This window comes from Nelumbo lutea, chromosome 2, assembly GCF_056320005.1.
Source record: "Nelumbo lutea isolate HS-2025 chromosome 2, American lotus-T2T, whole genome shotgun sequence".
In the NCBI taxonomy this organism is placed as follows: Eukaryota; Viridiplantae; Streptophyta; class Magnoliopsida; order Proteales; family Nelumbonaceae; genus Nelumbo; species Nelumbo lutea.
This window is the reverse complement of record NC_142685.1, coordinates 90,893,468-90,912,720: the sequence shown is the minus strand read 5'-3', so window position 1 is coordinate 90,912,720 and position 19,253 is coordinate 90,893,468. Positions and strand designations below refer to the sequence as shown.

Below are 19,253 nucleotides of genomic sequence, written 5' to 3'. Positions count from 1 at the left end.
TGGTCGAATTGGGAAACTTTTTAACTAAAGCCAACTAAAATACTAGAAAATTGACCAACTCGTGTCGAGTTAATTAGGTTGGTCAATTTCATCAGTTTGATGAAGAAACCAAACTGAAATAAATTATTATTATTTTTGTATTATAAAAATTTTATTAAAAATAGTATATATAAAATATGAATAATTATTAATTATTTAAAAAGTTGAAAATATAAAACAATTGTATACTCTTGTGTGTTTCTATTAGGGTCATTTACTATAACACACCTTTAGGGATGGCAATTTTCCCCATCCCCGACAAGGACCTGACTTCCATGACCCAATGGGGCCAGGGATAGTGATTGTTTTGGCAGGGCAGGGGTGGAGACGGGGATTAATAGGAATCCTCAGTCGAGATCGAGGTCGGGGATGGGGATTGAGGTCCCCGCCCTACCCCAGCCCTAATTTTATATATATATAAAACATTATCTATAATTTAAATTTTTTATTTATTTTAAATAAATTTATTTAAAAAAATACTATTATCTTAAAACATTTTGGGGATTCGGGTCCCCACGGGGAACCCATCTCTGTCGGGGATTAGGGATGGGGGTTAATTTCAGATTTGGGGTCGGAGATGGGGAATATGATCCCTGCCCCGAACCTACGTTGTAGTCATTCCTACAAACCTTATAGTTTTACATATTTACTTAAACCTACCTTATAGTTTTCATTTTACTAAAACATCTCATATATTTTACAACTTATTTACTTAATCAACCATTCATCAAGGAGTGTTTGTTTTCCCATTAGGCCCATGATTTTTTATTCAAAAAATACCCTTAACACTTTTTTCGTATAGAAAACAAAATTGACCAAATATAGCCAATAGAGCGGTTGGTCGTGTCTTATTAAGGGAAAAATATATTTTTATTTTTATTTTCTTTTGATTAAATTTATTTAAATGAACTTTAGGGTTAACACTGTCATTTTTCCAATGTCATCTAATGGAAGATTGATTAAATCCATTGCAAAGTATAAGTGGTGTTTTAGTAAAATGCTAACTATATGGTAGATTTTAGTAAATCCATGAAACTATAAGGGGTGTTTTAGTCAATGACCCTTTCTATTATTTATCTTTCGCTTAATAAATCATGTGCATCGCACAGGTCCCCGTTAGTATATATATTAAAACAAGGAAGTCTAGAAATTTTCTCCTTTTTTTAATTTTTGATTTTTTAATTCCATGTCATTTTTTAAACAACCAATGAGATGCACTTTCCCAATAACCTAAATAATCTCTTCCCCTAAAATTTCTCCTAAACTACTTCCCCCACTATCGCCCACATCTCCAAAATCATCTCTAATTCCTATTTATCTTCTAAATTATCTCTAATTCTTATTTATCACCAAAATTATCTCTAATTTAGTAGAGAGTTTCTCTCCTAAATTATCTCTAATTCCTATTTATCCTCTCCACTTCTTTTTATCTATATCTACATAAAGAAAGTTTGGATTAAAATTTTTAAGAATTATTTAAATATTCTAAAAAAATTATATAATAACTTTAAAATATTTATAAAAAACACAAAAAATAATAATTTTTTTTTGTTTTTATAAAATATATCACGCAATTATCAATTTAAATTCTTTTCAAATATTTAATAATATATAATAGATTTAAATAAATAAAATTCAAATAACAAAAAAATTTAAGTGTTTTATAGATTATTTAAATATCTAATTAACTAAATATTTATCATAACTAGATTTTAAATAGTTAAAATAAGGAAATTATGTAATGAATTTAAAAAATTTCTTCAAAGTAGAAAAATAATTATAACATAATACTGAAATCAATAATAATTTAATATATAACAACATTAATAATGAAATTATGTAATAATAGTTTAAATTATGATTTTATGGATAAGTAAATTCAATAAATAATTAATATTTTTAATTTTATATATTTTACACATTATTTAAGTATTTAAATAATGAATATTTTAAATAACAAAAAAATTTAACATAACTAGATTTTGGGTAGTTAAAATAAAGAAATTATGTAATAAATTTAAAATTTCTAAAAAGTAGAAAAATAATTATAACATAATATTGAAATTAATAATAATTTAATATTTTTACATAATATTTTAATTAACTAATTTCACTTATAACAAGTAATAATTAGAGAAAATAACATTCAAAAAATTAATATTTATTAATAATAATTTTAACCTCCTAATCTGTATTTATTATATAATTATATATACTAAAATTGATATTTATTTTTTTCAGTAAATATTTATTGTTTTTTGTGATAAATGTATTTTCAATGATTATATATAAATTTATTTTTCTTTGTTAATTAATAGAAAACTTTCAATAATTATTGGAGATTAAACTACTATTATTTAAATTTTTAAATTTATTTTTTTGTACTTATTGTATTTTTATAATTATTGTAATTTTTCATTATCAATGTATTTTCAAAAATTGTGTATTTTTGCTATAAATTTTCAATAATTATTGGGGATTAAACTATTGTCATTTATCAAAGATGAGACTATTAATTTAGCTACAATTATGAGTGTTCATGAGTTGCTTCGATTCGGTCATCGGCTATTTGGCTAACCAAATTGACCTGTTCAGGTTGGGGAGTTGGTCAACTGAAATCGACTGACTTTTTGTGAAAACCAATCCACTCAAGTTGTATTAGTTTGAGTCGATTTTTTGGTTTGGTCAGTTGTGGGGAATTTCCCACTTTTTCATATTAAAATTATATTTAAAATATAAAATATTAATATATATCCATGATTAGATCATTCGATTTTGGTCAGTTTACAAATGGCCAAAGTGAAATTGGTCCAACTTGGTCGAATTGGGAAATTTTTTAACCAAAGCCGACCTAAAATACTAGAAAACAAACCAACTCGAGTCAAGTTGATCAGGTTGGTCGGTTTCATCGGTTTGGTGAATAAACCTAACTGAAATCAATAATTGTTATTTTTGTATTATAAAAAATTTATTAAAAGTAGTATATAAAATATGAATAATTATTAATTATTTAAAAGTTAAAAATATAAAACAATTGTATACTCTTATGTGTTTCTATTAGGGCCATTTACTAGAATGCACCTTATAGTTTTACATATTTACTTAAACCTACCTTATAGTTTTCATTTTACTAAACATCCCATATATTTTATAACTTATTTACTTAATCAATCTTTCATTGAGGAGTTTTGTTTTGCCATTAGGCCCATGATTTTTTATTTGAAAAATACCCTTAACACTTTTTTTGTACATAAAACAAAATTGATCAAATATAGCCAATATGTCAGAGTCAGATCGAAAAGCAGAGAAAGAGAAAGAGAGAGACAACACAGCCGAATGGTGGGTGTGACAATCTATGTCAGTCGACACCCAAAAAGAAATATTTACATCAAGTTGTAAAAGGACAGATCTGCCCTTAATGTATAGTAGAGAGATAATACAAAGAAATATATATAGAAAAGTAAAGTAAAAGTACAAAAATAGCCCTACTACTAGATTTCATTGTCTCTACACTCCCCTTCAAACTGATGTCTAGGAATGACCATCAATTTGTCCATGAGAAATAGATGTTGAGCCTGTGTCATTGCTTTAGTTAACAAGTCTGCTAGTTGGAGCCCAAAAGAAACATGAGGAAGAGATATGGTACCCTCAAGAAGGAGATTGCGAATGAAGTGGCAATCAACTTCTATGTGTTTGGTGCGCTCATGGAAAACGATGTTGGATGCAATTTTTATTGCATCGATATCGTCTACATAAAGAGGAACAAACAATGGTGGCTCATTTAGTATTTCAAATAGAAGAGCCTAAAGCCATATGATCTCAATACACAAGGCATAGCCTTGTATTCAGTTTCAATAGAGGATTTGGATACAGTAACTAGTTTCTTGCACTTCCATGAGATAAGGGAGTTGCCTAGGAAGACACACCAGCCAGTAGTGGACCATCGGGTGTCAAGGCATCCAGCCCAATCAGCATCCGCATAGGCCATAAGATGAATGAGAGATGATGAGGAGAAGAATATCCCATGTGATAGTGTGCCTTGTACATATCTTATAATCCGATGAGTTGCAGATAAATGTAGTTGTCTCGGAGAAGACACAAGCTAACTTACTATCTGAATTGCATAAGATATGTCTGGCCAAGTCATGGTGAGATAGATTAAACTACCCACTAGCTAACGATAAAGGGTAGGATCTTCAAGGGGAGACCAATTATCTTTACTGATTAACAAAGTAGCCTCGAGATATTATGCTCACTTCAAGGCCTAAGAAATATGTAAACGACCCTAAGTCCTTCATCTTGAAGGATTCATTGAGTAATTGTTTGTAGCTTGTAAATTCCTTCTATGCCATCCCTTGTAATGAGTATGTTATCAACATAAAGGAGTAATATCTTTACACATTGCTTTTGCCTTAGGGTGAACAAGGAGTAATCAAAGGAATGTTGAATAAATCCAGCATTAGTGATGAAAAATCTAAACTTCTTAAACCAGGCCCTAGGTGCTTGCTTCAGACCATAAAGTGATTTCTTCAGACGACAAACAAGTTGTAGATCTCTACAATATCCCAGAGGAGGCTTCATGTAAACTGTTTCTTTCAATTCCCCATAGAGAAAAGAATTCTTGACATCCATCTGATGAATTGTCCACTGTTTGACTGCAAATATAGCCATTAGAAGTCATACAATGGTCATCTTAGCTACAGGAGCAAAAGTCTCCTCATAGTCGAACCTCAAAATCCATTGCATCTTTCCAGTGTGGTTCTGCTACAACCTGCTGATAAGATCTGAGAATGTTTGTGGTAGATAAAATGGTAGAAAAGGAGTTATGGTCTGGTGAATAACCATAACAGTTAGGTGGACGAGAAATTCTAGAGGAATGACACAAAGTAGGAGCAATAGGTTCAGAGGGAAGGTCTTGAGCACATATTGAGGCAGCTGGAGTAACCGGATCAACAACTGGAGGCGGAGCATAGGGGGGACGGAGACTGAAGAAGGTCATTTCTTCTTGAAGTAGGTCTGAACTTGTTGCGGATGTGACAATAGAGTATCCAATGTACCTGTAGAATCAAAACTATGTAGCAAAGAAACAAAAGGAACTAGGAACTTCACAATATGTTCAAAAAATAACACACTTTCAAGAAAAATTACATTACGAGAAATTCGAAGACAATGAACCAAAGGGTCATAGCAAAGAAACCATTTATGTTTAGAGCTTTACCCCATAAAGGCACACAAACCTGCTTGTGTAGTTAACTTTATGCATTCATGGGGTAAAAGGTGGACAAAACAAGCACATCCGAATAATCTGAGCATGGATAGGTATGGGGATTTGTGGAAGAGGGATTGAAAAAGAGAAGAGTTGTTCAAAACTGATGACAGAAGATTTATGAGATACACAACAGTGTTGGCCACCTCCACCCAAAACCAAGAGGGTACGTGGGAATCCTATAGAAGAGTTCTGACTACACTTAAAATATGCCCATTTTTCTTTTCTGCAACCCCGTTTTGTTGTGGGGTGCCTGGACAAGACTTTTGGGTTTGAATTCCATTTTGTTTTAAGTAGTTCTAGAAATCTCCATCAATATACTCTTTCCCTAAATCCGATCATAACACACAAATTCGGGCATCAAATTGAATGGTAACATAGGTGTGAAAGTGTTGAAATACGGAGTACACTTTAGATTTCTTTCGAAGAAAATAAGCCCAAGTGAAATGAGTGCAATCATCAATAAAGGTTACAAAAGATTTAAAACCCATCAATGAGACAACTAGAAACGATCAAACATTACTATGTATTAAATATAAAAGGGATTGTTGTTCAGAATGAGAAGGAAAAGGCAAAATATGGCTCTTACATAAGCCACAAGTAATGCAGTCTTTATTCACATTTTTAAGAGAAACATTAGAAACATGTAAACTACCAGAGGAAAACAACAGATCATGTTTCTTAAAAAAAGGATGGCCCAGTCGTTTATACGACAACTGCCAATTTTTTTTACAATTAACAGACTCAAAACTAGAAGTAGTATACATCAAACATGAAATAGGAGCAAGCACAGTTTTGTTCTTCTCAAATTCTAGAGCAAAGAGTTTTCCCAATCTACGCCCCTTCCTCTTCACCTCCCTAGTTTGTTGGTCCTATATCAAACAACCATCAGAAGTAAATAAAACATTGTTTCCTTCCTCTACGAGTTGGCCAACAGAAATTAAATTGGTTGTAAGCTTAGGTACAAATAGGGTTTTGGACAAATGAAATGGAAATGACTTAGAAATAGATAAATATAAATCATCACATCCAAATATATCTAATTTCTCACCATTAGCAGTAACAATGTGTTTATTGGGGAGATGGGGTTTATAACACTGACCAAGAGTGGCTCCTGTCATATGGTTAAAGGCTCCTGAGTCAATGTACCATAGATGGTTCAGTGAGGGATAGTAGGTAGGTGACTTACCAGATAGGCCCATAGCAGAGAAGGCTGAAGAGATAGCAAAGGACATGAGTTGTCAAATTCGTTCTTCAGACATGCTACCTAAGGTGTCATTTTTCCCAGTCACAGAAGTAATGGAGGATGTTACATCTGATCTATCTACACCAATTTGATAAGCCTTGTAGTTTCATTTCTTCTTATTTGATTCACTACTTTTCTGGGGCCGAGTGGGGCATTCAGTGATAATATGGCCAACCTGCTTACAGTAGGTGCATGTATTCTTTTTCTTGCAGTGAAAAACAACATACCCAAACTCCTTAGCACTGTATTTTAGAGAAGTTCTTCTTCCCTTTCGGTTTTGTTGCTAGAAAGACAGTATCAATGTTAGACTCCTTTCTTCCATCCAAAGTAGTCTATGTGAAAAATCTGCTTTCAGCCCTCAGAATATCCCCAAGAATAATACCCAAGTCAGGAAGTGTTTCTTGACTTAGGATATTAGATCTAACAACTTCGAATTCAGGTCTGAGATGCATTAGGAAGTTCATAATCTTTCTTCTATCAAAATGTTCTTTCATATACTTCACACAACATTCAAAAGGATCATTCCCATGTGAATAAGCTCATACTCGGTCCAAAGGTTAACAAACCCAACATAGTACTCTTGGACCTTTCTTTCTTCTTGATAATAGGAGAAGGTGTCAACCTCTATCTGGTACTATCTTGGGGTGTTTAATTGTTGATATATTCTTTCGAGATACTCATACATCTCAAAGGCAATCTTGTATCCTCTCATAGGAATTGCAATGTTAGTTTCAACGGATCCTAAGATCCATGATGAAATTTTTGCATTAACAATTCTCCACTAATTAAGGCCCTTGATGTCTGAATCGTTTGGTTTAACTATTGATCTATCCAAATATCCCCAGAGACCTTTCACCTCCATATGAAATTGGATATTGAATTTTCAAAGTGCATAGTTCATACTATTAAACTTGATGGGGAGAATTTCCATTCTTTCTTATGCCATTGAATCACAAGAGCAAGAAAAACCACAGAGAAATGTTCAAAACAGTAGAATAAAGGAGTACCTTTTAGTTAATGTCCAGAAAAGGAAATTGTAAGGATTTGTCAAACTTTGAAGTGGCTCAAAAGCCTTCCAAATCAAATCCGATTCAAACCAAACCAATTGGAAACAATATATCTGCCCTGGGCGACACTGGATCTAAAGTTTCAGCCTGATCCAATGCTTCTAGAGGGAGATCCAATCCAAAAGAGAAATCTAGTGGCGCAACAGTCCAGGAAAAGAGTCTATCGAGTTCTGATTGAATGCAGCTTCAGAAATAGGGTTCAAGAACACTCAAGAGTCTCCCAAATGCTGTTAGGGAGGACTCTAAGTAATAGATAAGAAAGAGGTGAGGAAGTAGTCACTTGCAGATCAGATCATTACCTGCTCTGGTACCATGTCAGGGTCAAATCGAAAAGCTAAGAAAGAGAGACAACATAGCCGAAGGGTGGGTGTGAAAACCTATGTCATTCGACACCCTAAAAGAAATATTTATATTAAGTTGTAAAAGGACAGATCTTCCCTTAATGTATAGTAGAGAGATAATACAAAGAATTATGTACAAAAAAGAAAAGTAAAAGTATAAAAATTGCCCTATGGATAGATTTCACCGTCTCTACACAATAGTGTTGTTTCCTGTGCCTTATTAAGGGAAGTGAGACATGGAACCAATAAAGTATGTAATAACTTAAAAAACTGAAAGAAGACACTGTACAAAATTATTAAGGCATTGGATTCACAGACTCTACCTTATAGACTTTACTTTTTTGTACAGTGCCTGAAACTGAAAGAAGCCTCTTAAAAAAACTGAAAGTCGTATCTATGACTACTAAAAGTAATAGGCTATGTTTTGGGCCGGGAAATCCCTACCTATTGTAATAGTAGGGGTGCAGCTTGAGATAGATTGAGCATTTGTTAAATTTGAATGGGTTGAACACTAATGTAGTTGAAGTTCTAAATTAAGGTAATCTGACTTGCATTATCCCTAGGTAATAGATTGCATAAGGGCCTGTTTGTTTGCTCTAAAGTCTGACATCTGAAAGTGCAATAATTACATTAAGAGTTATATTGGTATTGGCGAACTTTTCTTTCCTATGAACTCTAAATGCTAAGAATGTTGTGCTGAATTCTGAAAATTATCAAATATTCATTTTGACCACATATATGAGAGTTTTTGTTTGTCTTTTTGGTGGTATCATTGGAAAACAAAAAGTTATATGATTACACTTTAAGAGATTAGAGATAATAGGAAACGAACAACCATTTTTCTCTTAAAGTTAAAATATTCCTCTTAAGAGATAAGAGTTAAGAGGAAACGAAGAGGCCCTAAAAGAGTCAGACCCTTAGCTGATCTTGAAAAAATGGACCAAACCAAAGATGATCTCATGGTTTAGAACCAACAGTAGTTGATATTAGCAGGGGAGGGGGTCAGTCTGGGATGTTTCAAATGTCTTTGAAGCTTGTATCGATCTAACGAAGTGCCATTGGATCAGGCCCAAGAAATGCTAAGAATTACACACCCATGAAGGGACAAGTGTATTAATTTTTGTTTAAAACTTTCAATTTCAGCTTATTCAATTTGGTTCCCTTTCTTTTCCAAGCAAGGGAAGTGACTTTCCTTGTATCACTATTAATTTTTTATATTAATTATTTTTTATTTTGTTATTTTTAATTTTAACATTAACATTAACATTAATAAAAAAAAGTCAACTAAAAGATTAATTCTCAAATGTTTGATAAACAATATTTTATTTTTGTAAAAAATAAATATTATTATTATTATAAAATATAAATTAAAATATAAATGCTAAGAATTAACCACCCATTATATTGCTTTGCATTTTGGGTTATTCAATACAAATTTGTGAGAAATATGTATTTCCACATCATATATAATTTTCTTTTCAACTAAAAATGTATGTGTAAGAAACATCAAATTTGGCATTTTAGATAGAATTAACAATTTGTATGATCAATTCAAAACACTTCAATTAGCAATGTCTTTCTTTTACAAATGGGAAAATGCCACAGTACCAAATAGGGGTGTAAACGAATCACATAGGATTCAAATTGAGGTATATCTGAAACCGATCCGATAATACATCCTAGATCCAATATCCAATCCAAAGACCTGATCGGATCTCACAAATGGAAAGTCAAATCCAAATCCATAAAGGATGTCCGATTAAGATATCTGAATCTGATATGATTCAATTTAATTTCTGAAAATTTTAATAAATTATTAAATAAAAAAATATAACAGTTCATTTATATAAAGAAAAAACATGATTTTATAAAAAAATACAAAAAAATGCAATATAAACATATTTATAAATAATATATATAAGTCAGATTCGATGGTATAGAGGGTGATTCGAATTCGATCTGATTGAAAAATCAGATCCTCTTATCCAATCCGAAAATCCAATAGGGGTTATTGAATCCATTTGCACCCCTCCAAACAAATCCGAGATGACTGTTACTTTTTATATTATTCAAACACATCAAATTGAAGTGAACCCGGCTCTTCAGAAGAATTGAGAAACAGAGTGCTGAAAGTGGAAATGATGGAAGCACAGAGAGGTGGTGTGAAAGCATGAAAATTAAAACAAACGGATGAGGTAGAATAGCAGGAAATACTTGCAACCCCATTTCTCTCGGTGATTTTTTCTGGGAAACCCATGATCCCACCAACAAAGAATACTTGATGGTTCCTTCTCCCTTTTCTACATTAACTATGGTTTTAATTTCCCTTTGAAGTTTGGGATTGATACACACTGTTGCAGAATTTTGGGATTAATACACACTATCTATCTGCAAAATTTTACATGGACGAAGAACAAAGGAAGCAAGCGAAGGAGTCCAAAATCAAAGCAACAGCAGTTGAAGCTGAAGAAGACGATAGTCAGTTAGTCAAAAAGATCATTCCCAAGGGATCAAGATTTGTCTTGACATTGCGGAGTACAATTTGCAAACTTAATGGATTTATAGTTAAGTAAGATTCTCCAAAACAATGGTGTCGTGGTGTAGTTGGTTATCACGTCAGTCTAACACACTGAAGGTCTCCGGTTCGAGTCCGGGCGACGCCAGATAGCCATCTAAGTAATAAAAAAATAAGTAATTAAAGTATGGTGTGCTAGTGGATTTAAATTTCGTATTTTATTTTTATTATTAATAAAAATTATTCTTATTTATCATATTTATTTTTATATAATATGATAAATATATAATTAGAGATGTTAATAGGGGTGTAAATGGACCGGTTTTAATTGGGCATGTCTTGTTGGATAGACCAACAAGACATTGAATTGGACCAATCCAGACCTAATGGTCCAAAGTATTTATTGGATTTGATTGGGCCTGGTCTATCCATAATGAATTTATATTGGATTGGGTTGGGTTGCGCCAATATCTAGTCCATTATAGAAGATAAGAAGGTAGGTGTCAATGGACCAGGTTTGGGTTAGAATTAATCTAAATAAAAATAAATTTGAACAGGTTAGACAGTCCAGACAATGAATTGGACCGGATCGTGCCAAATCCAGTCCAATTGACACCGCTAGATGTGAACAAATTTTTTGATAAATGTTTGCGTTTTTATAATTTTTATTTGTTTCTATTTTTTGAGTGATTATTATAAAATTATGACATCATGCATTGACCTATCTAACTACATAAAAGATAAAACAATCTCATTTTTGGGAAATTTTAAATTTTCTATGCCATTTCCATAATTAATTGTAAAAACTATTATTATGATACTTTGTTTAATATAACAAATCTATATTGTATGAGATATGTTAAAATTTTCCATAAATTTTTATATTTTGTTTTTGTAATTCTATTTATTTATTATTATTTAATTATGACATCATTATTTGACTTGTTTTTCAAATGGTTGAATCATTAGGGTGCAAGTTGTGTAAGTTGGGCCAAGTTCATACTCAACCTAGGCCCAACCCTTATGCATTGGGCCTAATGCTCGTACCCAACGTCAAGGTTGATCTATCCAATTTGGGCTCAACGCGCATTGAAATTTGAAGCACTTGGGTTGGGCTGAAGCTTGGATTGGTTATAGATGTCTGCAAATATGTATGTATGTATGTATGTACACCTCAAAAACACATGAAACCCCAATATTTTGGACTAGGCTTAGGCCCAGCCTAAGGAACAAAACCCAAGCCAATTTGTCTAAAATTGCAAGTTGGGTTGGTCTAGGCTCAAATTGAGCCCACCTAATTTGCATCTTTATGTGTCACTAACCACCAATTAGATGGAAAAAATAATTTTCTTTCTAAGTTAGTTTAAAAACACAAAAGACAAACTCATATTTATTACACTTTCATTTAATATGATAAAATACACAATACTAGAGATGTACCCAAATGTTCTCTGCAAATTTTTTGTATTTTTAATAATTTTGTCTCTATCTTTCCTAAAATTACTATTATTTAATTAATAACACTATGGGTTGATCATTGAAAGGTTGAACTATAGACCCATCGCTTGAATGGGAAAATGGTTTCTATTTTTATGTCACTTTTAATTTTATATTTCATTTTCATCATTAATATCAACATTTCTTATTTATCATACTTATTTTTATTTAAAATGATAAATATATATTTTTAGAGATGTAATTTTTCTTGTAATTTTTATATTTTTATTTATTTTTAAATATCTATTATTTAACTATGTTACCATTGGTGACCCGTTTGACCTAGATGGTTGAACTACATACTTGCCACACTAACAAAGGAACAACCTAGTTTTCATGTTGGATTTAAACACGTTGATTTTTAATTGTTAAAATTATTAGGTATAGATTTAATTAGTAGAATTTATTGGTGAGAAGAAAATAAAAATACTACAAATAAAGAATCTAAGGAAGGAGAATACAAATTAACATCTTAATAAGAGGGAATTAAATGAAGTGAAAAGTAATAGTTTAAATTACATATTCTGTCATCAATTGGAAAAAGACTAAATTCAAAGGTAAGGGTATTTTAGTTAAAAATTATACAAGACTTATTTATTTAATATAAAATAAATATAGGATTTAATGAGAGAAGGGAGTTAATACCTTAAATATAAGAATTAATAAGAGGGAATTGAATGGATGTAATATAAGGATCATATTCAACAATGGATATATTTAATCAAGAAAAATTCCATAATCTATATATCATTCCCACTTTTAATAGTAGTATAGATTATTACTAATCGGGACCCATGTAACATACGGGCTTTATTAAAGGATTGTGAAGCAAATTGAACCTTATGATATTGCTAGCCCTATAATCATTTATGACCTAATTCCACCTAATTCGGGCCTACCCATGATCATCCCTTAAATCCAATCAGGTTAATGTACATAGGTATTTAAGAGTAATATAAGTATATTATTCTTTCATGATCAAACTTGGTTTATTTTTGTCAATTATCACTTAGACTAGACACTTATAAGACTCGTGTTGGTTTAGAATATTCTCAATCATTGGATAGACTTGGGGAGTTTATGCTGACAAGGCTAATACTGGTGTGCTGTCAAGTTGGTGGAATGGCTTATCTCAACTATTAGGATTAGACACCAAACACAAACAGTGGGTGTTTGAAAGAAGCATTGAACCCAAACCAATTTCTAGTTTTGCCTTCGACCTTGGAGATGGAAAAAACTAGAAAATTGCATTTAACATTGAACTTGATTATGATACTACACTAAGTTTTGGACTAAATTACTTTAGATATGCCAATCAGTGAGATCCATCAAGGGTCAAATATTTGGGCTTGTTGGGGTAGTTTAGGATATTAACTGTGTGGTTGATCATAGTGATAGGATCAGCCCCTTTGTCAAACAAAGTGAATATCAAGGTTTACACTCTTTAATAGAAACCTTCACTATCGACAATAGATTTCAATTCTACTTGAAATCTTATTTGCAAAATATATTTATATGACATATTATTATTTTATGAAAAATGTTTTAATCTCGAGGTCCATCTAAGTAAAGAATATGACACTGAATTTTGCAATCAGAGAAGAGGTCATTCCCTATGAGTAGTGTTTTAATGATTATGGGCTAAAAGGTTAAGTGTAAGAAGCCATTACAGTATTGAATACCTAATGTGCTTCATTTTGCATAAGTCCATCATCCTTTGTTCTTCATAGGTTTGTTAAATTCAAAGATCATTTATGCTTAAATGTTGAGCCAAACTTACCCCAAGTTGATTGGGTCAAGGGTTCACTGCCCCTCGACAATGAACCCTTGACCCTTGTGGAAGAGGTGAGGCCAAACCCTTGTGGACTTATGTAAGACCTTAGTAGGTCCCACACCATACAATCATCAAGCCTATGTGGCCATGCAATGCCTAAGTTAGTAAGCTATTAAAGAAAATGGGTCTAAGGCCAAATACTAGTGTGAATAGTTAAGTGATCACAAGACAACTTAAGTTGTCATGTGATTTGGATAAAAAATGGGTATGGATCTAGGTATGGAGTAATCCTTCTCTTAAGAAGATAAAGCTTATGTAATTAGAGATAAAGACCTAATCAAAATCTGATTTGGATAGGCTCCTAATAGGATTAGGAGAGTACTCTATATAAGGGACTAAGAAGGGAGGAACAATTCACACTAATCTCTATTGGTCGTGAACCACCACTTTGGAAGCTGCTTTTGTGGACTTCGTATCAAGAATGATCAGAAATTAATTTGGGTTTCAAATATCGTTCAAGTCAATGCAAGTTCAATCATGAAATTTCAATCCTACTCTTGTGTAGCTATGTGAGCTATGTGAACTATATATATATATATATATATAGAGAGAGAGAGAGAGAGACACATGTGAACTATGCAGTGAGCTATGTGAGCTAGGGTTCATATTTAGGTTGACCTTTAACCTAACCCAATCCATTTAATTTACACCTCAACTTTATTAGAGAGAGACAAAAGGGATTAAAAGATATTTAAGAAGAAAAGAAAGATTTAATGGGAAGGGAGATGTTACAAACATTGACTATTAAGGTGAAAGAGAGAGAGAGAGAGAGAGAGAGAGAGAGAGAGAGAAAGAACAAGAATGGTTTTAATGATTTCATTTAAAAATAATTATGCACACGTGTGAGAAAGGAGAGTAAGAGGAGGAACATGTGAGTTTTGTGGTGAGAGGACTGTTCAGGCCCTCACCTCCCATTTCCTCTTTCTATTACATATACTAGCGGGGACCCGTACGATACACGAGAAACTATAGTTAGTAGAAATTGGCACGTTTTAATATTGCATTCATCTGTCACTATGTCACAAAATATTAAAGTAGAAATTGGCAAGTTTTAATATGGCATGAATTACTACAAAAAGTATGAAACCATTAAAAAATAATACGTGAGAAAAAAATACCAATGACGAAAGATCACTTAAAGCATGTACACATACAATGACTTGGCTATATACATGTAATGGTGGACGCCCAAGATTGAATCCCGTCTATACCAAGTTCTTTTATCAAGTAAAATTGAAGCACGAGTCCTATAACATTTCTAATTGGACTAAGTTGTTCAACCCAATTGTTATTTTTGGGTTACATCTTACATCTAATTGGTCTCATTGCAATCTAAATTGCACCCACAATAAGAGTGGCAAATTTCCAATGCACATATCCCTTCTATAAAAACCCAGTAAGTAATTTTAATTGGTTTTCCATTGAAACATTGAAAATCAATAGTTTAAGTGAAATTTGAATTAATTTTAAATTTAATAAAATTTTATTATTTTTCAGTTAATGAATTGAGCATTGATCCCTATACTTGAGAAATGGAGGAACAAATAATCAAACAACTGAATTAAATAAACATACTTCACCTTCTTTGTATCACAAAGCTTCAAATGATAAACAAACTGAAGATAATTCACCACAGAGGCAAAGATCTTCCAAAATACAGAAGAATGGGAGAGCTTTTTCAAATATCAATTGGAAAATCCAGTAATCATGGATGAACATCATTATCTGTCTTATAGATCAGAAAAAAAAAATAGAATAACACTCCAAACCTTACTTTTCTAACAAATTCAACTTAAATCAATTCTATGAACAACCACAAAATCAATTCATTGGTAGTTACAACACTTGTGGCACCTGTAGAGATACATATGAAAGTATTATCATCTTTATCATGGATGTTTTGATAAAGTGTGTTCGAATAATTTAATGCCTATGTTGGTGTTTAGGAGATGAAAAAGAATTATGCAATGCAAACATAATTTGAACACATTGTAGCTAAAATAAGACAATAAGGTGTAGAATTCTCAAAACAAAAGTTGTGATTTGCATATTTTCTAAGAATAGGGGAATTAATTGTTCTAGATGTTTTAGGTTAAGTTAGCAATCGATTGTTTTATATAGATTTCTGTGTTTCATTCTTCAAACTTCTTTAGTTTTACAACTAACATCTCTTAAATTTATGAATTGGTGTCTTTTCTTCAAACTTCTTTAGTTTTACAACAAATTTCTCTTAAGTTTTTGAATTGGTTGTCTTTAGATTTTATTAATGTTAATTTCTAAATTGGTTTTCAGCTGATCTGCTGCATTCCTACCGTTTCTTGTAGTTTTCCTACTCCACATTTCCTTTTAAGGTGCTTCTTTAACTTTTTGGTTCATCCAATTGTAAAACCCATAGAGTAGGGTAGACCAGTAGTGGTTTTGGAGATGTCAAGTAAGGACATGTTTGCATTGGACATGAGGTTTACTGGCAGGGGTAGACCAGCAGGGCAAGTTGGCAAGGTGGCTTACTGGCTTAGAGCTAAAGGAGTAAGGTTAGGGATGGAGTAACCCTAACATGTAGCAAACCTAACATACATTAACATCTTGTGTATAGATTCCATTTCAAAGCATGACCAAGGATTATTTTGAGACAAATCTTCATCTCCCGGAGTTGATCATCATGTTTATAATACTTTATGTTAGAATCTAGATGTTAGGAATACTGTACAGTATTAATAGATTTTTTTAGGGAACTTGTGGATAAATTCTTTCTTGCCAATTTTTTAAACATGTCAATTTTTTTAGGGAATTCTTGCTTTCAATTGTAACCCATGATTATAATTCTTGTCCTACTTCTCTTAAATTGTATTGTATAAAATCTTCAAGTGAAATAATAAAGGACTTGTAAGGCCAGCCAAAACAAATAATAATAGGAAAATTATGAGCTTGATTCTAAGACATTTAAGGTGTGTAGGGTATTCAATTAACAACCACTAGAGATTTGATTTTTGCAAAATCATAATCAACATTATAGGCATACATACATTAAAAATTAGGTTAACTTACAGAGTTTTGGGATTTGGAATCAGAAACAAAATTGAAGGTATTCAGCCCACCAACTGATTAATCTCCAAAGTCCTACGGTCATGCTTGGGAACTTGGTAGAGAATATCGAAACAATTTTAATCCTTTGTGTATTGTATTGATATTTTAATCCTTGACCACCATTAAACAAGTTCATATGTAGGTGGATGACTAAGGGTGTAACTTGTGTGGGTTGGTAGGGATGCAAATAGATCGGATCAAATTCGAATCAAGGTATATTTGAATCCAATCAGACACTATTTATGTCAGATCGAATCCTATCGGTAAGTCGGATCTTCGGATTTGATCTGACTTGTTTTCTTTAAAAATTAATAAATTATTAAAAAAAATAAAATATACTAATTTAAATAAAGTGAAAACATAAAATACAAGTATATTTTAATTATTTTCATCATATATATACATGTTTTTTATAAAAAATAAATAATGTAACAAATTTATAAAAATATATTTATAAGTAAATAAATAACACATATATTCGATCCAAAAATCCATACAGGGGTGATCCGAATTCGACCACATAGGATCGGATCGGGTCATGATTCAATCCATTTGCACCCCTACGGGTTGGGTTGGGTTGAGAGTTAATCCAAACCCAACTTAAGGTGCAAACCTCGAATTTGGGCATGACCCAACCGAAGGTCAAACCATATTTTATCAATTTAGCCTCAATTTGAGCTGGGACTAAGGTTGGGTTGGATTAAGTCAAGCTTAGTTGAACTTGGACAAGTTGGTCGGGTTTGAAGGAATTTACAAGTATATTTTTAACATAGTCATATTTTATTATGGTTTAAGTTAAAAGTAGAATTGATTGAAAATATGTAAAAATTTCATTCATATATTTATGTATACATATTTTGTACATATGAGGTCCTTGATGAATTGGAAACAATGAATTAGAACAAAGTCTACACAACCAACCACATTGTAACATGTCTCGCTTTTTTTATTAGGCTGCATTTGGATGTGATGTAAATCAAGAACCATTGGTTCGGTTTTGTACGCGTTTGGAAAGAGGGTGTAATTATTATCGACATAAATTTAATTTTGCATGTGTTTGGATGCAGTGTAGTTTGACATCGACAATCGATGCAAAAACTACATCGATTTTATTAATGTAAAACTTTACACTACCACCCAACACAATTTTCAAAAAAGCAAAGGTCATTTTCTAGTTTAGTGTAAAGCGTCATCAGTGTATTTTTACATTGATGACATTTTACACTAATTCCAAACACAGCCTTAGTGGGTAAAAGTAAAAGTAACGGGAGAGTAGGGGTGTTTTGTATGGTGGCATTATGGTGCTTTGCATTTTGGGTTATTCAATACAAATTTGTGAGAAATATGTATTTCCACATCATATATAATTGTCATTTCAACTAAAAATGCATATGTGAGAAACTTCAAATTTGACATTTTACAAATGGGAAGATGCAACTGTAACAAATAGGGATGCAAACGGATCAGATTGGGTTAAAATTGAAGTATATCCGAATCCAATCCAATAACACATCCTAGATCCAATCCGATCCAAAGACCCGGTTGGATCTCACAAATAGCAAGTCAAATCCAAATCCATAAAGGATGCCGGGTATCTGAATCTGATATGATCCAATTTAATTTCTGATAATTTTAATAAATTATTAAAATAAAAACATAATAGTTCATTTATAAAAAGAAAAAGCATGTCTGTTTAGAAAAAAAATTATAAAAAATGCAATATAAACATATTTATAAATAATATATATAGATCGGATTTGATGGTACAGAGGGGTGATTCGAATTCAATCTGATTTTCAATAATCGGATCCTCTTATCCATCCGAAAATCCAATAGGGGTTATTAAATCCAACAAAAATAGGATTGCATTTGGATTGGATCGGATGATTATCCGGTCGAGGTGGAAAAGCAGTAAATACTTGTAACTCCATTTCTCTCTCTGTGATTTTTTCTGGGAAACCCATGATCCCACCAACAAAGAATACTTGATGGCTCCTTCTCCCTTTTCTACATTAACTATGGTTTTAATTTCCCATTAATTTGAAGTTTGGGATTGATACACACTGTTGCAGAATTTTGGGATTAATACACACTATCGATCTGCAAAATTTTACATGCGCGAAGAACGAAGGAAAGCGAAGGAGTCCAAAATCAAAGCAACAGCAGATGAAGCTGAACAAGACGATAGTCTCAGTTAGTCAAAAAGATCATTCCCGGAGAATCAAGATTTCTGCCTCTCAGAAAACCAACACCGAAAGTATTATTTGCACAACTGTGGACTTCATGACATCTTCTACTTGAGATTGCGAAGTACAATTTGCAAACTTAATGGGCTTATAGTTAAGTAAACTTCTTAGAAACAAT

The 19,253-nt window shown here is 32.1% G+C and overlaps 1 non-coding gene across 1 annotated transcript; it reads left to right on the top strand.

Annotated features, from left to right (window-relative positions):
* The first annotated feature begins 10,548 nt into the window (after positions 1 to 10,548).
* On the top strand, positions 10,549 to 10,622 carry TRNAV-AAC (transfer RNA valine (anticodon AAC)). Its single transcript has one exon. It is a non-coding gene; the product is annotated as a tRNA-Val (tRNA).
* The last annotated feature ends 8,631 nt before the right edge of the window (positions 10,623 to 19,253 follow it).